The sequence below is a fragment of the Scyliorhinus canicula genome, chromosome 3 (genome assembly GCF_902713615.1).
Source record: "Scyliorhinus canicula chromosome 3, sScyCan1.1, whole genome shotgun sequence".
Classification (NCBI taxonomy): Eukaryota; Metazoa; Chordata; class Chondrichthyes; order Carcharhiniformes; family Scyliorhinidae; genus Scyliorhinus; species Scyliorhinus canicula.
In genome coordinates this window covers 125,504,521-125,531,403 of record NC_052148.1, presented here as the reverse complement: position 1 = coordinate 125,531,403, position 26,883 = coordinate 125,504,521, and the positions used below count along the sequence as shown (strand labels likewise).

General features: G+C 44.0%; 1 protein-coding gene across 5 annotated transcripts in view; it reads left to right on the top strand.

Moving 5' to 3' along the window:
• The window catches only part of LOC119962941 (probable phospholipid-transporting ATPase VD), a 363,410-nt gene that overhangs the window by 39,321 nt on the left and 297,206 nt on the right, over positions 1-26,883 (top strand). For 2 of the 5 annotated variants that reach the window (XM_038791263.1, XM_038791264.1), the window contains exon 1: positions 2,856-3,333. The exons of 1 other annotated variant lie outside the window; for it this stretch is intronic. The gene's annotated coding sequence lies outside the window, so the exon portion shown is untranslated. Of the gene's footprint in view, positions 1-2,847; positions 3,334-26,883 lie in introns of those variants that run through there. 2 more of the 5 variants (XM_038791265.1, XM_038791267.1) reach the window with 2 other exon arrangements.

Sequence of the window (26,883 nt, the reverse complement as noted above, 5' to 3'; positions counted from 1 at the left end):
CCACGCTAAATTGTCCCTTAATTGGAACATTTGAAAAAAAATCTAGCATTTTGTTATATTCACCACTGCTGTCCCCTTTGCTGGGGAGGTATAAATAAAGACGTTCAATAATGGCAGCATTCCCTGGAATGAAGAGCTTGTCGCATGAGGAATGGTTGAGGACTCTGGGTCTGTACTCGTTGGAGTCCAGAAGGATGAGGGGGGATCTTATTGGAACTTACAGGAAACTGCAAGGCTTGGATAGAGTGGACGTGGAGAGGATTTTTCCACTTGTAGGAAAAATGAAAAGTAGAGGACACTATCTCAGACTAAAAGGACGATCCTTTAAAACAGAGATGTGGAGGAATTTTTTCAGTCAGAGGGTGGCGAATCTGTGGAACTCTTCTTGGAATTACGCTTTTTTCACTCTGAATCGTGTAATGCTTTTTACAGGCTGTTTATCTGGTTAAAAGTCTTTGTACATTGAGTGTACTGGAACCTCTCACTCCAGTGTGTGTCTTGATGGTTTTCCAGTCCCAGATGTTTTAAATGGTGCCGTACAGCCAGAGCACACAAACATTTCTTCTTCCAAATTCAATGACTGATGATATTCAGGCCGTGATAACTCAGTGACTCTGTCAGATAATGCTGTGACGTGGAGGCCAAATCACTGAGTGTCTTTAAGACAGAGATAGATAGGTTTTTGATTAATAAGGGGTTATGGGGGGGAGGCAGGAGAATGGGGATGAGAAAATATCAGCCATGATTGAATGGTGGAGCAGACTCGATGGGCCCAGTGGTGTAATTCTGCTCCTCTGTCTTGTGGTCTTATGGTCATACATTGTGCTCATGCAAGAACAGTCTTATTGGACCTGTGACTTTATCTAATTTAATTCTTTCCTAAATTCTGTCATTATAATGATGATGTATATGAAGATAATTTAAGGTGTTAATTATGCATTATGCAAACAAATGAAAAGGGTTGCTAAATATTCTCCAGTTTGATTGTGTCCCAAATGTGGTTGTTGACGTTGAATATTTCATATGGTATTAGATTCTACCACAAATAATCAGCAAAAGTACATATAAATGATTAAACAGAGAAGCAGTCCTAAAATTCCACCTTGACATCCACTTGAAATGTGTGTGGGGTGAACTGAATAGTAGTGTTGCAGCCACATTACAACCTGACACCATCTCCTATTGTGTAACATTGACAGACACAGTGAACTCATTTTGTTTGAAGTTGGAAGAGAGATGAGACATGGGCCCTAAGAGGCTATGGAAACCAATATTAAAATGTGTACTCAAGTATGTATGTGCTTTGAGTAATGGGTCCATTGTACTTTTATTTTTACTTATTTATTTTTATTAATTTACGGGATGTGGCCGTCACTGGTTATGCCAGCGTTTATAGCCCATCCCTGGTTTCCCTTCAGAAGGTGGTGGTGAGTTGCCTCCTTGAACTACTGCAGTCCTAGAGGTGTAGGTACACCCACTGTGCTATTAGGGAGGGAGTTTCAGGATGTTGCCCCCGTGACAGTAAAGGAAGACAATATATTTCCAAGTCAAGATGGTGAGTGACTTGGAGGGGAACCTCCAGGTGGTGGGATTCCCTGCTATCTTCTAGATGGTAGTGGTCATGGGTTTGGAAGGTGTTGTCTAAGTAAGGAACCTTGGTGAGTTACTGCCGTGCATCTTGTAGATGACACATAAGGCTGCAACTGTTCATCGGTAGTGGAGGGTATGAATGTTTGTGGAAGGGGGAACAATCAAGCGGGCTGCTTTGTCCTGGATGGTGTCAAGCTTCTGGATTGTTGTTGAAGTTGCACTCATCCAGGCAAGTGAAGAGTATTTCATTACACTCCTGACTTGTGTTTTGTAGATGATGGACAGGCTTTGGGGTGTCAGGAGGTGAGTTACTTGCCATAGGATTCCTAGCCTTTGACCTGACATGGTAGCCACAGTATTAATGTGGCTAGTCTAGTTCAACTTATAATCAATGGTAATCCCCAGGATGTTAATTGGGTGGGAATCAGCGATGTTAGTGCCATTGAATGTCAAGGGGCAGTGGTTAGATCCTCTCTTGTCAGCGATGGCCATTGCCTGGCATTTGTGTGGCACAAATGTAACTTGCCACTTGTCAGCCCAAACCTGGATATTGTCCATGTCTTGCTGCATTTGCACATGGACTGCTTCATTATCTGAGAAGTCACGAATGGTGCTGAATATTGTGCAGTCATCCGCAAACATCCCCACTTCTGATTTTATGATGGAAGGGAGATCATTGATGAAGCGGCTGAAGACTGTTGGGCCGAGGACACTACCCTGAGGAACTCCTGTAGTGATGTCCTGGAGTTCAGCTGATTGACCCCCAACCATCACGACCATCTTCCTTTGTGCCAGGTATAGCTTCAACCAGAGGAGAGTTTTCTTCCTGATTCCCATTGACTCCACTTTAGCTTGGGCTCCTTGATGCCATACTCTGTCAAATGCTGTCTTGATGTCAAGGGCAGTAACTCTCACCTCACCTCTGGCATTCAGCTCTTTTGTCCAAGTTTGAACCAAGGCTGTAATAAGGTCAGGAGCTGAGTGACTCTGGCAGAACCCAAACTGAGCTTCTGCAAGCAGGCTATTGCTGAGTAAGTGCCATTTGATAGCACTGTTGATGACTCCTTCCATCACTTGACTGGTAATTGGTAATTGGCTGGATTGGATTTGTCCAGTTTCTTGTGTACAGGATACACCTGGGCAATTTTCCACATTGTCAGGTTGATGCCATTGTTGTAGCTTTACTGGAACAGCTTGGTTAGGGATGCAGAAGTTCTGGAGCACAAGTCTTCAGTGCTGCAGTCGGGATATTGTCAGGCCCCATAGCCTTTTCCTATAGCCTTTATTTCAAAAATAAGAACAGAAATAGTATATGGTTAATATTTTTCAAGTTGTTGTTTTTAGAGCTGGAAATATGCTGTCGTTTGTAATCAGTGTACAAAGCAAACCACCCATACATCTACATCTTTCCCCTAATTTGCATCTGCACATCTTGCAGACGTTTTGTGGCTCAGCCCAGTTATCCAGTTCTCTGTGTGCGATTACGTTTGGCTGGTCCTTCCCCCACTAACTGCTGCCGGAATTGATTGACTTGGTCTCGTTGGAAGTTTGATTTGATGGTAGTATGTGTGTGTCTGTCTTGAAAGCATCGAATAAATTAGAGCTTTTACTGTGAGCTGAATTATTAAACGGGACGAACCCGGGAACGGAAATGTTTAGTTTCTCATTGTTACAGAGAAAGGATTTCTGCTGAAAAGGCGTCCTCCTGTGATGTACGTTTTGCTGTGGACACATAAGCAGCTGGTAAGTTTCTTTCTCTTTATTCCAAAGCTGTAATTAATAAATGTATGATAGGACACCCCGCAAGAAACCAGTAATCATTTGTATTGTTCTCCGCCAAAGTTGTTTAAAAAACCGAGTTGAACTTCTATCTCATTAAAGGGGTAAAGAAACCTAATATTTGCGAAATGATTTTTATTGGTTAAATACACAAAAATGGACTGATTCTTAAGTTACCCAGACCTGGTATAGCATTAATTAAAATTACATTTAAGTCTATTTTCTCTCGCTTCCCGGAATAACATTTGCCACTTTTTTCAGAAGGAGACGTTATTTACTGAGTAATGTGCTGATCCCCCCCCCCCCCCCCCCCCCGAAACATGTAACTTGTATCAGCAAAAGAAATGACTGATTGCAATTGATAATTCAATGGATGTATGGATATAGTGAGTTGTTGCTGCAGCTTTTGGTATGTATTTACCGTAAAGACTTAAGTGAGCGGAAGTAGGAACTGTTATAAAGTTCTTTGGGGATTTTTAAAGGGAGGAGCTCTATTTCTTAACATTTGAGTATGGTGATTTTTCTGGCGTTTTCTGAGAAGATTTGGCAAATGCTTTCCACCAAAACATGATCATTCCTGAAAATACTGTACTGTGTCTGAGTTGGAAATTTGTGATCATTATTTTAAAGTGCATGGTTAGAAATTACTCGAGTGGTGACGCAAAATGGACGGGACTGGATCCGTTGTCCTTGATACTCAGCGCCTGATATTTAATTTCATTTGTATAACAGGCGATTGATCTCATACTGCCCTTTTAGAGCCACCGCCTGAAACCCTAAACTGTTTAAATACTGGGAACTATTGAGACACTAAATGAATTGTCCCTGTTTTCCCAAAGCGAGCACTTTTTTCTATTTTCAATGTTCTCCTTGCCAGAAGGCATATTGCCACATTATATTATCGTTCAAAGGGTGGGAGGAGCTCTCTGATACTTTGACGGTTTATTGTTCTTGCATAATCCGACAGATGAATGTCAATGGACTTTTCACCTTTTGGAGTGCTGCAATTGCAAACCTGACCCTGAAATATCAACCTTTTCAAAAGTAATCAATAGTAGGATGTAGGAACACAGAAACTAGATTTTACTACCCCTATTGCCAATGCTCGGTCTGAATCAGCCAATGTAACAATCACTAGGAATTTGTGTAACTAATTGTGTATTCAAAGAAGTAAAGACTTGTATATATGTGGTCCTTTTCATAGTCTCCGGATGTGTCAAAGTGCATCACAGTTAATCAAATACCTTTGAGGTGTAGTCACTGTAATGTAGGAAACATAGTAGCCAATTGGCATGCAGCGAAATATGGTGGATGTCGGAAATCTGAAATAAAAATGAAGTGCTGGAAATAATGAGTAGGTCTAGCAGTATCTACGGAGGGAGAAGGAGAATTATTTTTTTGAGTTGAACTGAAGGAAGATGGAAATGTGATGGATTTTATTCTGTTGGAGGGGGAGTGTAGGAAGAAAACCAAAAGGGAAGATCTGGGATCGCATAAAAGACGGGAGAGATTAAATGACAAAGATGCCATGAAACAAAAGGCAAAGTGAGTAGTAACGATTCTAGTAAAGAAATAAAGCAAGCATTTGTTCAAAATGAGTGAATAGCAGAATAATGAACAGCTACATCCGAAAGCAAAACCTGAAAAATCAGCACGAGATATAAAAAAGAACCAAAATGCGGACAGAATTCATGGACTGAAATTATTGAACCAGATGTTGAGTCCAGAGGCTGTAAAGTTGGAAGATGAGGTGCTGTTCCTTAAGCTTATGTTGAGCTTCACTGGAACACTGCAGCAGGCCAAGGACAGAAACGTGAGCATGAGAGCAAGGTGGCAAATTAAAATGACAAGTAACCGGAAGTTCTGGGCCATGCTTGTGGACTGAGTGGAAATGTCCTGCAAAGCAGTTGCCCAGTCTGTGTTTAATCTCCTCAGTGTAGAGGAGATGGTATGGTGAGCAGCAAATAGAGTAAATTACTTTGAAGGAAGTACAAGTAAATTACTGCTCTACCTGGGAAGATTGTTTGGGGCCTTGGACAGTGAGGAGAAAGGAGGTAAAAGGACAAATGTTATACCTGGTGTGATTGCATGAGAAGGGGACAAGGTTTTGAGGGTGTAGAATCGGGTGTCATGGAGAGACTTGTCTGTTCGGAATGCTGACAGGGAAGGAAAGATGTGTTTGATGGTGGCTTCATGCTGGAGGTGATGGAAATGGCAGAGGATGATCCTTTCAATGTGGAGGCTGATGCAGTGGAAAGTAAGGACAAGGGGAATCCAATCGCAGTTCTTGGGGTAGGGGAAGGATGAGAGCGGAAGTATGGGAAATAGGCCATTTTGAAGGGAATGGGACAACTCATCGCCGCTGACTCATCGCCAGCCCAACTCATCGCCAGCCAACTCATCGCCAGCCCAACTAAAAATTGTAATTCATGGTAAAAGCTGTCGGCGGCGGGTAACTTTTGAACGGCCCGCACCAAGCATTTGATAGATAGACCGGCCGGCGAACCAAGTTATATCACAGTTCAGACCGGTGGTATTTCAAATTTAATTCATGGTAAAAGCTGTCGGCGGCACCAACACTGCTTTTACGTTCAAAATCATTCTTTTTTGTTTGTCCTGTTTTAGCTCACTCCACTAACTAAGTGCTTTAAAAATAAGTTGAGACACGCCTTGTAAGTTTTCCCACAGTCATTTAAAAAAATGAAAAGCAGCATTGTACTGATGCAAACTGGATTAGAAACAAGACTTTTTGTTGACCTCTCCCTCTCAAGATAATTTGTGAATCTTTCAGGTGGTTGTTATTTCTTTAGTCGGGTTTCGAAGGCCTGGATCTTTATCCCCAGGTTGGCGCTCAGAGTCGGGAGATTTCCTAGCACGACGGGCCCACCCTTAAAAACTGTCTGGCTGCAGGTTGGATTTTCGGTCAATGCTGGGTCGGGTTGAGGTAGGAGTCAGGGTGGACGATTTCAAAATTAATTTGGAGGCAGGCTGAGCAGAAGGCGCTGCATTGAGATAATTACAATAAAAAATAAAACACCGCCCTTCAACCCTATGCCCAGTCCTGGTTAATCTATCCAAACCCATGCCAATTTTTAGTTGGGCTGGCGATGAGTTGGGCTGGCGATGAGTTGGGCTGGCGATGAGTTGGGCTGGCGATGAGTTGGGCTGGCGATGAGTCGCCGCGATGAGTTGTCCTAGACCCGTTTTGAAGAGGGAAATCTTCGATTGAGGTGAAAGAAAAACATCAGAAGCGCAGTTGTGGAAGGTCAGCAGAGCAAATGTAATCGAGACCAAGAAAGCAGGAGAATGGAATGGAGACTTTACAGGAAATAGGATGTGAGGAAGAGTAATCGAGGTAGCTGTGTTAATCCGTGGACTTTAAAATAATGTTGTGGAAATGGAGACAAATAAGTCAAGGAAGGGCAGCATGGTGGCACAGTTGTTAGCATTGCTGCCTACGGCACTGAGGACCTGGGTTCAAATCCCGGCCCTGGGTCACTGTCCGTGTGGAGTTTGCATGTTCTCCTCCTATCTGCCTGGGTTTCACCCCCACAACCTGAATATGTGCAGGTTAGGTGGATTGGCCACGCTAAATTGTCCCTTAATTGGAAAAAATAATTCGGTACTCTAAATTTATTTTTTTTAAAAGGAAGGAAAGGAAATTGTAAGAGATGGACCATGCGAAGGTGAGAGAAGGGTATAAATTGGAAGTTTTCTGCTTCCAGGCTAGAATAGAAAATTGTACCGATTATTGTCATTCATGCACCAGAAAAAGAGTTGGGGAAGGGGGTCTGAGTAGAACTCGAACAAGGAATGTTACACATGCCCAGCAAAAAGACAGGCATTACTAGGGCCCATGTAGGTACTCATAACCACTTTTATTTGGAGGAAGTGAGAAAAGTTAAAACATAAATTGTTCAGTAAGAGAACATGTTCAACTGGGGGAGGAGGGCAGTGGTGGATGGGGACTGGCTGGGCCACTGTTCAAGGAAAAAGTGGAAAACCCTCATACCAACCGGGTGGGGTGGAGGTATAGCGATATTGGACATCATGGTAATGAGGAAACAGGGTTGGGAAACTAGAAATTGTTGAAATGAAGTTGGGTATTAAGAGTCACAAATGTAGCTGGGAAGGCACTAGACAAGGGGAGAAAAGATAGTCAAGCTAACAAGAAATAAGTTCAGTAGGGCAGAAACAGACTGAAATGAAAGGTCTATCAAGACATTCCGGTTTCTGGATTTTGGGAAGGAGGTATGATTTTTTTTACAGTAACTTCATTTCAATGTTAATGTAAGCCTACTTGTGACACGAATAAAGATTATTATTAGTCAGCTGTTCAAATTTGGGGGACTGGGAGGAGATGAGGTCTCCAAAGGACACCAGGTCAGTGATGGTCCTCGAAACAATGGCCTGATGTTCAGTGGCCAGGGGGAAGCAAGATGTTTCTGAGAATTGGCACTCGGGCCTCAGCAAAATAGAGGCTGGGAAACCAGACAATTACAGCACCACCCTTGTCAGCATTAGACCTCAGAGAATAGAGTGCAGCAAGTTCAGAGGGAGACCGGTTAGTGATTGCGGGGAACAGAGAAATTAAGATGGCCGATGTCATGTTGACAGTTCTCAATTTAAAAAGTCAACTGTGGTTAAGAGTCTGCACATCCTCCCCGTGTGTGCGTGGGTTTCCTCCGGGTACTCCGGTTTCCTCCCACAGTCCAAAGATGTGCAGGTTAGGTGGATTGGCCAAGCTAAATTGCCCTTAGTGTCCAAAATTGCCCTTAGTGTTGGGTGGGGTTGCTGGGTTATGGGGATTGGGTGGAGGTGTTGACCTTGGGTAGGATGCTCTTTACAGGAACCGGTGCAGACTCGATGGGCCGAATGGCTTCTTTCTGCACTGTAAATTCTATGTAAGAGGCTGGTGGGCTGGAGGAAGAATACTGGACTAGACCATTGAGGGGAAAAATTGTGGGGGGTTTTCTCATGTCAACTATTTGCAAATTCCCTTGAAAAAGTGCTGTGGTTTATAATTAGTGTGTTTGTCAACTGTAGAATGCAATGCCTTTCAGTTACTGTTTACTTGTGTGTGTGGTGGATTGTAGAGAAAAATTAATTGCTCTTTAATCCTCATTCCTGACGCTTCAGTGGCTATGTAATTGTGTCAGTGAACCGAACAAACCAAGGTTTGTTCCCTATTTCCCTATTCCTATTTGTGCCTCTATTTCACCCCACTATAGCCAAAACTATTAACTGTTTTTGTCAACTGCAGACTCCAATTATCCACTCTGCTTCTTGCCGTCCTCTCAAACTTCACAAACTCCAACTTGTGAAGAACTTAGCTGCCTGCATCTTGTTTTCCAGCGAGTCACGCTCCATCATCTCCCATCATCCATCTACATTGGATCTCTCTTTTCCAATACAGTTTAAAATCTTTATCTTCCATTCTCTTAATAGCCTTGCTCCACGTTTGCTTTGCATTCTTCTACATCTTTGTTTTCTGTCAAGCGCATTGGTCCTCAAACTTTGACCTTCCTTGAAGCTTGCTCTCCTTTCCTTCACCATTAGTGGTCAAACCTTCAGCTGCTTCATCCCCATTGTGGAGTGCTCCCTCTCCATCTCACTGCCTCCCTTCATTTTCTTAAAACTCGTCTTTTTGATTAGCCTCTTTGTCACCTTTCCTAACTCTCCCACCATGACTTGGTGTTCTTTTTCATAAAGTATAGTAGGATGTTATCTGTCTTAAAACTTTATATATTTGCACATTGTTTCTGCCTGTGCTGCCTTTGTTGACCCACTGAGATTGCTACAGTTGCTATCTGCACCCCAAGGCTAGGGAGGAGAAAATAAAGCCGTTGATCTTGTTCCTCTTGCCTATCATTAGCCCGTGCTGAATAATGCATGACAGTGACTACAGGGTGTATTTTTGGCTGCAATGGCCTGAGGGGTCAGACAGGCTCTCAACATTGGCTGCCTAGGCTCACTTTTGAAGGTTGGTTACATGGGTGAGTTGCCAGAGACTGTTGGCTCCTTGACCCCTCAGTTAATGCCACTGTCCAGAGAGAAGGGATGCATTTTAAAGAAAGTCGAGGCGCAATTAGAACAGTACAGCACAGAACAGGCCCTTCAGCCCTCAATGTTGTGCCGAGCCATGATCACCCTACTCAAACCCACATATCCACCCTATACCCGTAACCCAACAACCCCCCCCCCCCCCCTTAACCTTACATTTATTAGGACACTACGGGCAATTTAGCATGGCCAATCCACCTAACCCGCACATCTTTGGACTGTGGGAGGAAACCGGAGCACCCGGAGGAAACCCACGCACACAGGGGGAGGACGTGCAGACTCCACACAGACAGTGACCCAGCCGGGAATCGAACCTGGGACCCTGGAGCTGTGAAGCATTTATGCTAACCACCATGCTACCCTGCTGCCCTATTGTATGCCTTTTGATATAGTTTACACCCCTCCCCAGTGCCTTGGCTCAAGGTTAGTTAATTATCATGAGTACAGATGGGGAAGTGTAATATTTTACAACTGAACTCCACAGCCAGCAATGCTTCGGATAGTAAACTAATTCAAGGACCTCTGCTTTCTCTGAGAACAGCAGATTGAGCTCCACAAAAGAATCATTTCTTTGAGGCTCTCAACTTGATCTATTTTATGAATTTACTTTGCATGCTTCCTGGAGACAAATGTTTATGCTCATTTGCGCAACTACGTGGTCAACAGGAAATAAAAGCTTTTGCAAGAAAGTCCCTTCTCCTTTCCTCAATATTTTCAAAGGAAAATTCTACATTGGTAAATTCTGTGATTATAAATCACAGCCTCTTAAACCTCTCTTGCTGTAAAATGATGCACTTCCAGTATGTTTTCAAGTAGGGTCATTATGTAACAGTGTTGACTGTTACATTCCGAGTGTGGCTTTGAAATAACATAGTCCTGTTGCACATTTCAACAAAGATTGTTTTGCAAATGTTGGTTGCATTTGTATTTCATTCAAGGGAGCCCAGGGAGCAGGATATTAACTGCTGAATTGGGACTGGCCAGTAAGGCACTAACTGTGGTTTGGGGCAGAGGTGGCAGGGTGAATACAGCTTTCGCAATAGGGTGCTAACTGGGTTGTGCCCTTTTCTGTGGATTGCTACCTGTGGGGTATGACGTAATTGTCACATCCAAATTTTTCTGTCATTCTGTGAGACCTGCTGGGTGCTACTGGCCACTCCTATAATACCCTGGTGTCCCAGATCTGATTATAGTCTAGTGCTGAGTGAACTGATCTCAGCCAGGAGAGCATTTTGGCTGCTATGATTGGCCTCCGTGTCCAGTACCAGAGGGGAAAAAGGTCAACCATGGTCCCTCCCCCTGGAAAGTGGATTTGTATCAACACTGCGTGGATTAAATACATACTATAGATTCACTCTAACTTGGCTTCTACACAAGGCAAAAATAAAGATTTGTAACATAACTAAAATATGAGCGAACGTCCATGAGTTGGTGCCTTTTAAAGAGGAGACTATTGACTGTTGTATCATTGTGCATCTTCAGTGAATCAAAATTCTGGAGCTCCCTACCTAGCAACGCTGCAGTAATACCTTCACTGCATATCACAGTGGTTCAGGGTGGTGGCTAACCACCATCTTCTCAAGGGCACATAAGGGATGAGCAGTAAATACTGGCCTAGCTAATGAGGCCCACAGTCCAAGCAATTAGAAAAGAAACTGTGCTATTTGTCCCACTACCTGCTTTAGCTGAAAGTGGGTAACAGCATAAAGGCAACATGCATTTATGCAGTATCTTTCATGCAGTAAATGTCCAAGGGTGTTTCAGCAGTATTATTAAACACATTATGACAGAGAGCCACATAATGAGGTGTTATGGCAGATTACCTACTATTTGGTCAAAAATGTAGGTTTTAAGCGATGCCAGAAATGAACAATGGAGGGATGGAAGGTTTAGGGAGGGAATTTCAGAGTATATAGCTTGGGTGGTTGGAGGTGTGACCAACAATCATTCAGCAATTCAATTCGGAGATGTGCAAATACCCAGATGGTTGCAGAGCTCGGAGAGGCGATAGAAATAGTGAAGGACAAAGCCATGGAGGAAAACGGAAATGGCAGTGAAGAAGTTCTCCAGACTGTTCCATACTTTCTGTCATGGAGGACCTGGACAGTGTACCCACCATAATTGAATTCAACAAGACTGTTAATTGTCTTGCCAGAGGCAAAGGAAACAATGACATTTGACCTGAAATCATCAAACGTGGAAAACCAGCACTGCTGCAGCATCTCCGTGAACCTTTTGGTGTCTGCTTGAAGGAAAGACTTGCGCCTCAAGACATGGGTGATACAAACAAAATGGACTGTAACAATTACCAAGGCACCTCCTTTGTTTAGTATTGTGGGGAAGGTCTTTGCATGTGTTGCTCTGACTTGATTGTAGATCCTGACATCACTCATCTACCCCTCAGCCTTAGTGAAATTTCAGAGCTGGCTGATTGACAGTTATCAGGATTTTTTCACTTCAGCAGTTACAGGAGAAGTGCCACGAACAGCAAAGACCATTACTTTCATAGGCCAAAGCCTTTGTGACGTCTATCAGCAGAGACAGACTTTTTAAACTGTTGCAGAACATAGGCTGCTCATCTGGACTCTTGGGAGTTATTTCTTCTTTGCACAGGAGCATGCATAGTTTTGTCAGTTATGATAGAACATCTTCGGAGACTTTCAAGATCAGCATTAGGGTAAAGCAGGGCTGTGTCCTGGCACCAATTCGCTTTGACACCTTTATCTCCATGCTGCTATTGCTTGCTTTCGGCAACTGATAGGAGGTTGTCTGCTAGCATGCCAGAACTGAGAGCAAGCTGTTCATCTTGGCAAGGCTGTGCACCAAGACCAAAGTGCGTAATGGCCTAGCCTATGAGTTGCTGTTTGCTAATTGCTGAACTGGCATCCCATATCAAAGTTCACTTGCAACAGCTTGTAGGTCAGTAATTTTGGATCTGCAAGGTGTTTGGAGTGACGATCAATGTCAGAAAGGTCGAAGTTATGGGCATGACGTAGAGACTCCACCTGCCATCAAAATCATTCTCCAATGAATTTGGACTGATGATCAATGTCACGAAGGTCGAAGTTATGGGCATGACGTAGAGACTCCACCTGCCATCAAAATCATTCTCCAGAGTGAGATTATCGACAGTTTCACATACTTTGGATGAACAATTGCCAACAACCTGTCCCTTGATCCCAAAATCAGCAGCAGGATTATCAAAGCCACCACAGCTGTCATGTCAAAGTTGACCAGTTAAGTGCAGGCCAACAGCAAACTAGTTGAAAGTAATCTTTTAAAAAAATAAATTTACAGTACCCAATTCATTTTTTCCAATTAAGGGGCAATTTAGCATGGCCAATCCACCTACCCTGCACATCTTTGGGTTGTGGGGGGCGAAACCCATGCAAACACGGGGAGAATGTGCAAACTCCACACGGACAGTGACACAGAGCCAGGATCGAACCTGGGTCCTTAGCGCTGTGAGGCAGCAGTGCTACCTACCCACTGTGCCACCGAGCTGCCCTAATAATTTTTTTAAACTATCTTTTATTATTGTCACAAGTAGGCTTACAGTAACACTGCAATGAAGTTACTGTGAAAATACCCTAGTCGCCACTCTCCGCTGCCTGTTCGGGTTCACGGAGGGAAAATTCAGAATATCCAATTCATTTAACAAGCACGTTTTCGGGACTTGTGGGAGGAAACTCGAGCACCCGGAGGAAACCAACACCGATACCGGGAGAGCGTGCAGACTCCGCACAGACAGTGACTCAAGCCGTGAATTGAACCTGGGACCCTGGTGCTGTGAAGCAACAGTTCTAACCACTGTGCTACCGTGCAACCCATCACAAAGCTCCACATGTGCCAGGCTTGTATTCTCGGCCCCCTTCTTTACAGTAGCAGGGCATGGGGAACTTTTTTTTAAATTTAGAATACCAAATCTTAGGGCAGCTCGTGGCATAGTGGTTAGCAGTGCTGCCGACGCCGCTGAGGACCTGGGTTTGAATCCGGGCCCTGGCTCACTGTCCGTGTGGAGTTTGCACATTCTCCCCGTGTCTGCGTGGGTTTCACCCCCACAACCCAAAAGATGTGCTGGTTAGGTGGATTGGCCACACTAAATTGCCCCTTTAATTGATAATAAATAATTGGGTACTCTAAATTTATATATTAAAAAAATACCAAATCCTTTTTTTTCAATTTAGCGTAGCCAATCCACCCAGCCTGTACATCTTTGGGTTGTGGTGGTGAGACCCACGCAAACACTGGGAGAGAGAAATGGGAAACTGATGCAAGTCAAAAAAAGTAAAGACAAATATTTAGTATCTCCTGGCAAGACAGTGCCAAACATTGAAATATGCCAGCATGTTTGCCCTTGGGTCAGCCGCACTCTGGCTGGGCCACGTGAGTTAAGTGGTTGATGGCTGCATCCCCAAAGGCATGCTCTACGGTGAGCTTGCTAACGGGTAACTGAAGTCTGCAATACAAGGATGTCTGCATGCAAGACTTCCAAGTTCAATAGGATTGGAGTTGATGCAGGGACATCCTTGTGCTGACTGGAATGCCTGGTGACTTGCAGTAAGGGAAGACATGAAAAAAAGCAGAGATTGAGGGGGGGGGGGAGAGAGAGAGAGGAGGAGGAGAGGGGGGAGAAAGAGCCAACTTAAAGTAAAAAAATATTGATCAACCTCTGGCTAATGCTATTTGTGCCAACTGGAAGGGACTGCACTCTAGCTACAACAGATGATGGAAACATAGAAACATTGAAAATAGGAGCAGGAGGAAGCCATTCAGCCTATTGAGACTGCTCTGCAATTCATAATTATCATGGCTGATCACCCAGCTCCATAGCGTAATCTCACTTTTCCCATTATATCCTATAGGAAAGCATGTTGAATACAGAAATGACATGCATACTGGGCGCAGTCCCTCATCTCCTGGGATAAACGCATGCCTAACTAAAAGTGTTGGTCTAATAGCTGAAGTCAACTCATCAGGAATTTGGGCAGCAAAACAAGTTATTAATTGAACTAAACTTAACTTGTCGGTATTCTGCAATTTGCGCTAATAGATTGACCATTCTGTCTCCCTGCACCTGGTAACTATTCTCCCTGGAGGGAGTATCACCCTACCTCGCTGTTTTGACCTGTTGATGACATTTCTTTCCCCCCCCCCCCTCCCCAAATACACTTTATTCATAAAATTTGTAAAAATATGCTGCAAAGCATATCGAAAAGACATTTCCAGAAAGTGCCATAAAACTCAACTTGTCTCAATACTGTATGTTCCATCCCTAGGTGCCTCGAGCCTGTTGTAATTCTTTTGATAATTGACATTATACTTTTTACATTGTACATTAATGATCTAGACGTGAATGTGGGAGATATGGGGCTGGTTTTGGAAACGTGCCAAAATCGCGTTTGGCGCAGGGGCGGAGAATCAATCTTTAGGATGGAATTGGGCCCGGCGCCACTCGGGTGATTCTCCGGCCCCAAATATCCACGCGTCCGCAATTTACGCCACGCGGCTGGGGGGGGCCTTTACCAGAGGCCCTCCCAGCGATACTCCACTCCCAGCAGGTCGAGTTCCCGACGGTGTGGTTCTAACCATGTGCGGCCAGTTGGGTGCCTTGCATGGCGGCTGCGGACTCAATCCACAGCCACCCTAGTGGGTGGCCGGGGCAGCGAAAGGGCTGGTCCGATGCAGGGGCATGCGTTCGATCTTGGGGGTACCTACATGTTGGTCCGCCGTCTGAGTACGCCATGGCGTTCGGCGAGGCCGCTGCCGTATGCATGCGTGGTTTCGGAATCGGAAGTGCGTGGGCCCGTTCGTGCAGCGAAAGCTGCGTGAAGCACTCCGGGTCCGTGCCAGCCCCTGGTAATCGTTATTTATTTTTTGCATGAAACTGGGACGTGCAACGCCAGCGGTTTTACACCGGCGTGGAGACACAGCCCCGTTTTCAGAGAATCCAGCCCATGATCAGTAAGTTTGCAGATGACATGGAAATTAGTGGTGTGGTAAATAGCAATCAGGTAACCCTTCGATTACAAGACGGCATAGACAGGCAAATGGCCAGAACAGTGGCAAATAGAATTTAACTCTGAAAAGTGTGTGTTGATGCCTTTTGGGAGGACTAACAAGGCATGGGAATACAAAATGAACAGTAGGATGGTAGCAGGACCTGAGGGACTTTTGGGTGGATGCCCAAAGATCTTTGAAGGCAGCAGGGAATGTAGATCAGATGGTTAAGGAGGCATTTGGGATACTTTCCTTTTATTAGGTGAGGCATAGAATATAAGATCATGGGGGTTATATTGAAGCTGTATAAAACCCTTGTTCGGCCACAGCTGGAGGACTGTGTGCTGTTGGACAGTGGAGTGGCACAGTGGTCAGCACTGTTGCCTCACAGCACCAGGGACTGGGTTCAGTTCCAGCCTTGGGTGCCTCTCCATGTGGAGTTTGCACTTCCTCCCCATGTCTGCATGGGTTTCCTCTGGGTGTTCTAGTTTCCTCCCACTGTCCAAAGATGTGCAGGTTAGGTGGATTGACCATGATAAAAATTACTGCCTAGTGTGCAGATTAGGTGGGGTTATGGGGATAGGGTGGGGGTATGAGTTTATGTATAGATCTCTTTCAGAGGGTCGGTACAGACTTGATGGGCCGAAAGGCCTCCTTCTGCACTTGCAGGAATTTTAATTCTATATTTGCCAAACTGTAGGAAGAAATGATTGCACTAGAAAGGATGCAGAGGAAATTGACCAAGATGTTGCCTGGGCTGGAGCATTTCAGCTATGAAGAGAGGGTGGTTAGGCTGGGGTTGTTTTCCTTAAGAGTAGAGAAGTTGAGGGGGGATCTGATTGATGTGTACAAAATTACGATGAACATGGATGGACAAGAAGAAACTTTCTGTTTAGTAGAAGTTTTCCAGCCCCTTGGTGTACTATGATTTAAAGACCTCAGACAGTGACCTTCCCCCATTGTGCCATCTGTGGCGGCAGCCCCAAGCCCCTCAGCATGTTGTCCTGGACCTTGGGATGTACCAGTCTGCAACACCTGTTGGACAATAACTGTTTGCACTGGAAGATTAAGTTTCCGGTCGACGAAAGACTGTCTCTCACCGAGTTTATGATCCTCCAGCCCTTTGGTTCTGTGCGTCCCTGGGAACAACTCATAGAGCACAGAGTCCTGTACCACAGAGCTGCTTGGTATGAGCCTCAACAAAATAACTATTGTGCTTTTGCAAAGTTTTATTGAATAAAGCATATTTTTTTGAGAGGAAAGAATGCTATGCATCCCCTATCTACTCTTACAAGGACATTGTGGCTCTCCTAAAATTAATTGTTTTTCCAATATTGGTTCTTGGGGGTTGTCTCATGAAACCATTTGTATTCCCTGTGCTGTAATAATACAGGATTGTCTGGCTTTGTAATGTTTTTAGTACTTTAAAAACATCTGGAGTGAATAAACACTTGTAATCTGAATATCAAATGAGCTTCCTAAAATAAGCAGAGGAACCAGGAGGGGAACTAGAATGCTGCCATATTCCAGTGCAGACTTAGCTAGAGCAGGACAATGTTACTTTGAAGCAACCTTGCAAGTTCTACTTTATGAACCAGTTCAGGCTAGCTTTTTTACAAAAAAAGCTTACCTCGGGAAGCAGAAGTTGACTTGGTTTCAATACTTGACTTTCTGTAATCTGTTAGGCTAGGTTAGAGTAGGTGTCTCTCCCCCCACCCCTCTCCAATATGGGAAACAGTTTGGGCACGTACTTGTAGATAAAAGTCTTCAGTGTTTTTGAGGTAGTAAGCCATTGTGGTTCGAAATTGTTTGTTTGTTTGTTTGTTTGTTTGTGTGTGTGTGTGGTATGTGTGACAGACAGTGACTATTGTTGACTGGAAGCCAATCAGCCCACCGTGTCTGCACCAGCACTCTGAAAGAGCAATTAATCAGCTCTCCTCCTTCGCCGGAACCCCGGGTCTGACCTGATCATGGGCATGCCCCCCCCCCCCCCCCCCCCGGAGAATCGACCCCGAAATCGGACCCAGTGCCTGAGACCCCGCCAGAACCAAACATTTATCTTCCACCAGGTTAGACTTCTCCCATCGATTCTGGGACCATCCAGAAAAAGCCGCTGACCGAGGAAGGGAAGTGAGACTAAAACAACGCGGTTTGAAGTCTCCTCTCCCAGCATACTCCTTGCAGACATCCAAGTGAGCGGAAACAAACTGGATGAGCTTAACGCTAGACTTGCCTCTCGAGACTGCTCTGTGCACTGTTTCACGGACACATGACTCACCCCTGTCTCAGCAGACTGTGCCATCCAACCAGACGACATCTCAATACAACGGATGGATCACACAGCGTCATCGGGCAAAGCAAAGGATGGAGGGGTTTGCCTCCTTATCAACTTCTCCTGGTACTCCGATGTGGCGACCACGGCAAACAATACCTGACTGAAGTGCCGCCCGTACTACCTTCCACGGGAGTTCACTTCTGCCATTATCACGGCGGTCTACATCCCACCCCAGGCAGAAGTGAAGAACGCGCTTGATGAATTGTACACTGCTAGAAATAACAGTGAAACAGAATACCCGGAGGACTAGTTCATTGTGGCCGGGGACTTCAACCAGGCCAACCTCAAGAACTTACTGCCAAAATTCCACCAACACATCTCCTGTCCCACCAGGGGCACCAACATCCTTGACCACTGCTACACAAACATCAAGGGTGCCTAACCATCCATCCCCCAACCGCACTTTGGAAAATTGGACCATAAGATGGGGCTCCATCTTCTGTCATACCAGCAGAAATGTAAGTGGGAAAGTTCTGTTAAAAAGGCCGTGCATAAAATAAAACCTGAACAAAAAAAACAAAACAAAAAAAAAGGTCTGCAATGCTGGTCTGATGCAACAGAAGACCTCCTATGCGAATACTTGGAGTTAGTGTACTGGTCCATATTTAAGAGCTCAGCAGCCAACTTAAATGAGTATGCCACCACCGTCACAGACTTCTTCAGCAAGTGTGTAGACGATGATCTGCCAAAGAAGATAGTATGTACGTTTCCCCAACTGGAAATCACGGTTTAATCAGGAGATTCACTCCTTCCTGAAGGCCAAGTCCAAGACGTTCAAGACCAGTGACCCTGACCTATACAAGAAATATAGGTACAACCTCCGCAAAGCCATCATGGATGCCAAGAGACAATACCAGACTAGGCTGGAGTCACAGACTAACGACACGGATTCTCGGCGATTGTTGCAAGGCTTAAACAGCGTGACTGGCTAAAAAGCAAAGCCAAATAGAATGTCCAGCAGCAGCTCACCCCTCCCCATGAACTCTATTCTTGTTTCGAGCAGGAAACCATCAAACTGTTGTCATCTGCTCCAGCAGCCTTGGACACAGCGGCATCTAGCGTCACAGCTTCCGAAGTCAGATCAGCCCTCTTGAAAATTAAACCCAGAAAGCAACAGGTCCTGACTGAGTCTCTGGTCATGCACTCAGATCCTGAGTGGATCAATTGATGGTTGTGTTTGCGGACATTTTCAGCCTCTCCCCACTCCTTTCTGAGATTCCCACCTGCTTCAAGAAGACCACCATCATACCGATGTCAAAAAAGAACCAACGTGCCTCAATGACCGCTGTCCAGTGACCTTGAAATCTATCATTATGAAGTGCTTTGAGAGGTTAGTCGTGAGACACATCAACTCCATACACCCAGAATGCTTTGACCCGCTGCAATTCACATACCTGCCACAACTGGTCCACAGCAGAAGCCATAGCCCCGGCCCTGCAGTCATCCCTGAAGTATCTCAACAACAACTCCTATGTCAGACTCATGTTCATTTACTACAACTCTGCCATGAATACCATAATTCCAGCCAAGCGTATATCAAAAATCCAAAACCTAGGACCTTGAGCCTCGACATCCTGACCCATAGACCGCAATCAGTAAGGATAAACAACAACACTTCTTCCCACAATAGGCCTCAATACCAGGACCCCGCAAGGCTGCGTATTTAGTCCCCTATTATACTACCTAAACACACACGATTGTGACAAAATTTGGCTCCAACTCCCTCTACCAGTTTGCTGAAGACATGACAGTAGTGGGTCGGACCTCGAACGATGATGAGTCAAAGTACAAGAGGGAGATAGAGAACCTATTGGCATGTAACGAAAACAATCTTTCCCTCAACGCATGTTAACTAAGGAGCTGGTCATTGACTTCAGGAAGCAAACTATCATACACACCTCTGTCTGTATCAATAGTGGAGATGGTTGACAGCTTTAATTTCCTAGATGTGCACATCACCAACAATCTGTCCTGGTTCTCCCACGTCGATTCTACGACCAAGAAAGTGCCTATACTTTCTCAGAAAACTTTGAGAATTTGGTATGTCCACACTGACTCTCACCAATTTTTATAGATGCATCATAGAAAGCATCCTATCTGGCTGCCTCACAGCCTGGTGTGGCAATGTCTCAGTCCAACACCATAAGAAACTAGAGTCGTGAACACAGCCCAGTCCATCATGCGAAACAGCCTACCATCCATTCGCTCTGACTACACCTGCCGCTGCCTTGGGAAAGCGGGCAGCATAATCAATGACCCCTCCCACCCAGGTTATTCTCTCTTCCAACCTCTTCAATCGGGCAGAAGATGCAAAGTCTGAGAACATGCAACAACAGATTGAAAAACAGCTTCTTCCCAGCTGTTACCAGTCTCCTGAATGACCCTCTTATGGACAAAAAATGATCTCTTCACACATCTTCTCTACTGAGTATCACAACATGCCATATGCTTCACCCGATGTCTATGTATTTATATTTGTGTTTTTATGTATGCTCCATGTTTTTTCAGGGCAGCACTGTGGCACAAGTGGATAGCACTGTGGCTTCACAGCGCCAGGGTCCCAGGTTCGATTCCCTGTTGGGTCACTGTCTGTACGGAGTGTGCACGTTCTCCCCGTGTCTGCGTGGGTTTCCTCTGGGTGCTCCGGTTTCCTCCTACAGTCCAAAGACGTGCAGGTTAGGTGGATTGGCCATGCTAAGTTGCCCTTTGTGACCAAAAAGGTTAGGAGGGGCTATTGGGTTATGGGGATAGGGTGGAAGTGAGGGCTTAAGTGGGTCGGTGCAGACCCGTATGGGCCGAATGGCCTCCTTCTGCACTATATATCTATTCTATGTATGTATGTATGGAACGATCTGTCTGCACTGTACTCGGAACAATACTTTTCACTGCACCACAGTACACGTGACAAATCAAATCCAATCCAATCTTCCTATAACTCTGCGTGTTCTTTTTCACATAACAGTCTAATTTCCTTTTGAATGTTTTGATTGAACCTGTGAACACCACACCCTCAAGTGGTGCATTGCAGACCCTTAACACTGGGACAATATTATTTTCCCTTTAACCTTTGCTTCTTTTGCAATTACTTAAATCTGTGCCCTCTCCCTTGATCCTTTCATGAGTGGGATGTTTCTCCCTATTTACTCTGCCCACACCCCTCAGGATTTTGAATACCTCGATCAGATCTTCTCTCAGCCTTCTCTTTAAGGGAAACTATGTCACCTAAGTGTACATAAAGAGTGAAACTTTTGAGTTTTTTATGAATGTTACTCGGAGCTTGGGTGTCTTTTTTTTTCAATTGCTGCTTCTCTCCTCCAGAACTGCCTGCACTTGTCAATTGCCCGATAGATGACCATCATAATGTACAAGTAGTTCTTTGTGGATGATTTTTAAAAAATATATCTGCTAACAATGTGGGATTCCACTGAGGTGCTAAGCATGTTGAAAAATGTCCGTTGAGATTACAAGTTAAATCTCTGTATTTTTATTTTAAAGTATTCTTGGGCACCTGATAACTGGTAGCAAAGTCTAGTTGTCTGACTGGAATCATTATGAGGGGAAGTTGAATAAACTCTGTTCTCACTGGAACGGCGGAAGTTGAGGGGCGACCTGATAGAGGTCTACAAAATTATGACGGGCATAGACAGGGTGGATAGTCAGAGACTTTTTCCCAGGGTAACATGGGTTTAAGGTGCGAGGGGCAAGGTTTAGAGGAGATGTACAAGGCAAGTTTTTTTACACAGAGGGTAGTGGGTGCCTGGAACTTGCTGCCGGAGGAGGTGGTGGAAGTAGGGACGAGAGTGACGTTTAAGGGGCATCTTGACAAATACATGAATAGGATGGGAATACAGGGATACCGACACCGGAAGTGTAGAAGATTTTAGTTTAGACGGGCAGCATGGTCGGCGCAGGCCTGGAGGGCCGAAAGGCCTGTTCCTGTGCTGTACTTTTCTTTCTTATTATCTGAGCTGCACTTAGTCTAAGTGTTTCAACAAAATTAAGTGACAGAATATTTTGCATAACCCAAAGCTCAGTTCTACATTTTCTACTATAGTTAATATACTTTGAGCCAGAGACGGCATGTGGTGCAGTGGTTAGCACTGGGACTGCGGCGCTGAGGACCTGGGTTCGAAACCCGGCCCTGGGTCACTGTCCGTGTGGAGTTTGCTCATTATCTCCATGTCTGCGTGGGTTTCACCCCCATAACCCAAAGATGTGCAGGATAGGTGGATTGGCCATGCTAAATTTCCCCTTAATTGGAAAAAAAAATAATTGGGTACTCTAAATTAAATATATATATATATATATATATATATATATATATATATATATATTTTGAGCCAATCAGATTTTGACCTGCACAATATTCACAGCCGCTGTAGACTCTTTGCCAAATCTCCCGCTCCTATCTCTCCCGTTCACTGCTTTCCTCTCCTTAAGCCTTACTGAGCTTGGAATTCATTAGTCAAAGGTAGGAAGAGCAGCTTGACTTGAAGGTGGTAAGCCTTTTAACCTTTTCAAGGGAATTGTCTCAAAGTTTAAAAAGCAAAGAACTTAATCCTATCTCCCACTCTTTTTTTTAAGTGGCTACCTCAAAATCAGCATAGGCATGCAAATCCAAACGTTGCATTTCTAACTGGAAAATTCTGTGATTTGATATTCTTTGCCAACAATTGACAATTCATCACTATGTGATGGAGGTACTTGACAATATCTTGTGCAAGTTGAATCTATCCCGTTCAGCAGAGGGCAAAATTGATTTGGAAGCAAAATTGCGGTGCATACTTTTTTGCCCCTTTTGTCCTTGCTCTTTTCCTCCAATTAAGCGACCCCCCCCCCCCCCCCCCCCCCCCTTCCTGAAATAGCTTGTGCTGGAAATGGTTTCTTGCATTATTTTATCCTCTGGGTCGTTTACTTGGGTAAACCTAGATAATGTCTGTAATCTGTTTGATCCCAGTGTGCGGTACCATTCAGTGAAGTACCACACTGTCCTTCTTGGCCAAGATCAGCTATTAAACTGGGCTAGTGATCAAACACACTGGCTCAGAATTCGTGGGGATTTTTTTGGGGTGTCAGGAGATGAGCTACTTGGCATAGAATTTTCAGCTTTTGACTGGTTAACCCGGGATGTTGATGGTGGGCCTTCAGTGATGGTAATATTGTTGAACTTGAAAGAGTGATTGTTGGATTTTCTCTTGGAGCTTTTCATTGCCTGGCACATATGTCATGGTGATATTATGAATGCTACATTCAGCTTGTCAGCGGGCAGAAGGTTGGGCTCTCAAGAGTTTTTGTGCATGTACAGACCTGAAATGGGTGGTGCATGGTAAGTTTTTGGGCCGAGGCAAGGCCCAGCATGCCTATGCAAAAAAGGAAAATTATGTGAAAACCCGGGTCATGTAACCAGGAGCAGGGTGACATTAACAACAAATGTCCCAGGCATGGGACAGGAAGAGGTCCCAGTTAAGTTTAAAAAGTATGACCAGCCCTGGGGTTTGCAGGCTTTAAGTGAAGTGGGCTCAGGTGAAGCCTTGAAGATCAGGGAGAGGTTGGAAGAAGCCCTGGTGATTGTTGGGATGGGGGTAGCTCAGGTGAGGTCAAGCCCTGGCAATCTGGAGGAGGGGCCCAGGGGGAACCCTGATAATTGGGGATGGCCTCGGGAGAAGCCAGGTGTTTCTGGGCTGAAGGTACTCCCTTTCGAACAGTGATGCTCTGCTCAGCATGGCCTGGGAAGTGAAGTTCTGCTTGTGAGATGGTGATTTAGTCAGTACTTTATCTTTAAATATTATTGTATAAGGAGATGAATTGTTTGCCTCATCATACACTGATACCCGTAATTAACAGCTCACACTTACAGCAATTTGAACTGCAAAACAATTTTGAACTGAATGGTGAGGGGAAATAAAGTGCTCCAGCAGATTCTGGGCATTGTTTCTGATCTATCGGAGGACTACAGTGAGTCACTGAATTACTGCAGGCATCCGACTCTTGACACTTTTGTCATTTAATAGCTTGAAGACTTAATTTCAACATAAATTCCAAGTATCCCTTCTTTCATTTGTGGGTATTTAACACTTTCTCAGCTAACCAACAGGGCAATGTATTATAAGTTACCTAACTATTTCTGGATCTTTATCTTGACTAAATGGGAAATAAATAATAATGTGATTTAACAAGATGACCAGTACAATCCATCATGTATTTTGTGCCATACAATCCAGTTGACCGTAATTTTCATAGCCATCAGGAAAGCAAAGTATAAATGTATAATTTCACCCTATTGCATTTTATGTTCTCACTCCCTTCCTTTAAGTGATGAATACATAAGAGATTTGTTTATTAACAAAAACAGAAAATACTGGATAATCTGAGCAGGTCTCATGGCATCTGTGGAGAGTGAAGGGAGCTAACATTTGAGTCTGGATGACTCTTTGTCAAAGCTTGTTTACTAACACAGCTTTACAATATTAAATGCTCGAGTCTTGTTGCAGATCCAGACACTTCATCACTGAGAGAATATGTAGATCTGTAGCCGTATTGATAGTCTGCTTTTCAAGTTAATTAGAAGCTGCTGATAACTGAGGAATGTGACAGCATTTCTTGTGGCAGTCAATCCTTGATTAGTTTACTTGTACTGGTGTTATTTGGGGAACTCCTGTCTCTTCCACAATCTTCAATTAATCTTTGGGCTAAACTTCATTAATGAAATTTCAGAATGTCAGTGATGCAGAAAGCAAAGCTTCTAATTGATTTCATCAGAATTTTCCCAGTGATATATTTTGAATGTTTATAGTCACAGACATTGAAATCTCACTATTCCCTCGGATAATAAACTGCTCATTTTGGTTGGATTCAAGTGGATGACAAAGGTACACTAATGAAGGGAATTCACTCAGGCTGCTACAAGTATCTTATGAGCCAAGCATAGCACACAGAATATTCCTTGGGTGAATCTGATTACTTGCCTCTCCCTCAGACAGGGTCAACAGTGTGAACACAGGATACATAAGGATAGATTTCTTTTGAGGAATGTAACTTTAAAAGGAGTGCATTCAAAACGTTTACAAATATAATCATGAACAAATTGATGGGCTGGACTTGTGGATATGTGCTGGTTGTACAGTAGATATCTCTAACCCACAATTACTCACTTGAGTTTCTGATTTTGGTTGAGCTGTTTGGGAGGTTAGGAGACAGTTATTGTTGCAGTATTGGAGGCTTGAGGACGGATTGCCTGCTTCCTCTTTATGATGAACTACTAAGAGGAGGGGGAAACCAAAAATGTTGCTTTTAAAAAGAACAGTTGTCTGACTACATAGGATCATTGATGTTGAACGTGTTTGATTTTCTTCAAAGACTTCTATCACAGGCTATTTTATTATTTCAAATAAAGGTTGGACTTGCACAAATTGGGACATGGCACAAATTATATAAAGAGACAATCTGAGTTAGAATGTGATTCTTTTTTACTTCTCCTTTCTATTTTTGGTCTTCCTATTAGATTTTGAGAATTTGAGGAAGGTTTAAAGTTTTCAGAATTTTAATTCTTCCTTTCATTGTATTTTTTAAAAAATGTAAATGAAGACCAAAACAGCTGAGTAACATTTGTGGCAATTATATTTAGAATTAATGAATCATGATATCAGCACAGGACCTGGGAGTGAAAGAACACCACCAGTTTTTGAAGGTGTCAAGTTGAGAAAGAAGTCTGCTTAAAAAGGATCATTGGCTTCAGAGAGGCATTGAGCACAAAAGCAAGGATGGTATGGGGGTTGTATAGTGATCTGCCTAAGGGCAGATCCGATGCTCATTTCTCCATACCGTGCACTTTTCTCTTCAACTGCTGATAACCTTCCATTTTCAATGAAAAGTTGTTTAACATCATTGTTCTCTTTCTCCCTGGTCTACATCCCTCCCTACCTTCAGTCATTTCTTTCAGCAAGTACCTTTCTGTATTTCATCTTGTGCTTCTTTTATCATGGATAATTTGCAATTATCTTGCAAAGCATAGATGGTAAAAAGAAATGGTAATAGTGGACAGCTGTCTCACCCCGTACCCGATTACACTTAGTACAGTCTCACCAAACTGTCGTGATTGAGCGGTCTGTCAGATTGTGAACTTTTACCAGTTCACCTGATCAAAAACCTTTTCTACAAAGCTCTATGCTTCTTTCACTTAACAGTTTATGTGCAGAACCTCAGGAAATATAGAATAGATGGAACAAATAGATCAAAGACCTGTATGACGAAGATGACAAGCCAACTGAACTCGAACCAGTGAATGAAGAAGACATTTTCCACAATGATTTAGGGCCTAATCTTCTGGAGTGTGAAGTATTTAGGCTAAGGGTCTTTCTTGTTTGATCTTGTTTATTCCCTTATTTCCCCGTTTTTAAAATTTTGTTACATTTTTTGATCCATGGATGTTTAATGGACTTATGCCTCTAAGGCAAAACAGCCCATAAGCAGCTTGTACCTTTAATTCAAACAGAAGAATCCAGAAGGCTGTGCTGTTTTTGACTGGCTGACGTCAGAGATGACTAGGTTTGATGGATTTGGCTGCTTGCCAATTAATTGGCCCAAAGGGCTATGTTCTGACTGGTATGATGTGTAGATGCCGGCGTTGGACTGGGGTGAGCACAGTAAGAAGTCTTACAACACCAGGTTAAAGTCCAACAGGTTTCATTCAAACACAAGCTTTCGGAGCGCATCTCCTTCCTCAGGTGAATGGCGAGGTATGTTCCAGAAACATTTATATAGACAAAGTCAGAGATGCTGGACAATGCTTGGAATGCAGGCATTTGCAGGTAATCAAATCATTACAGATCCAGGGAGAGGGATAATCACAGGTTAAAGAGGTGTAAATTGTCTCAAGCCCGAACAGTTGGTAGGATTTTGCAAGTCCAGGCCTGATGGTGGGGGGTGGATGTAATGCGACATGAATCCAAGATCCCTGTTGAGGCCGCACTCATGCGTGCGGAACTTAGCTGTAAGTTTTTGCTCGGCAATTCTGCGTTGTCGCGTGTCCTGAAGACCGCCTTGGAGAACGCTTACCCGGAGATCAGAGGCTGATTGCCCTTGACTGCTGAAGTGTTCCCCGACTGGAAGGGAACAGT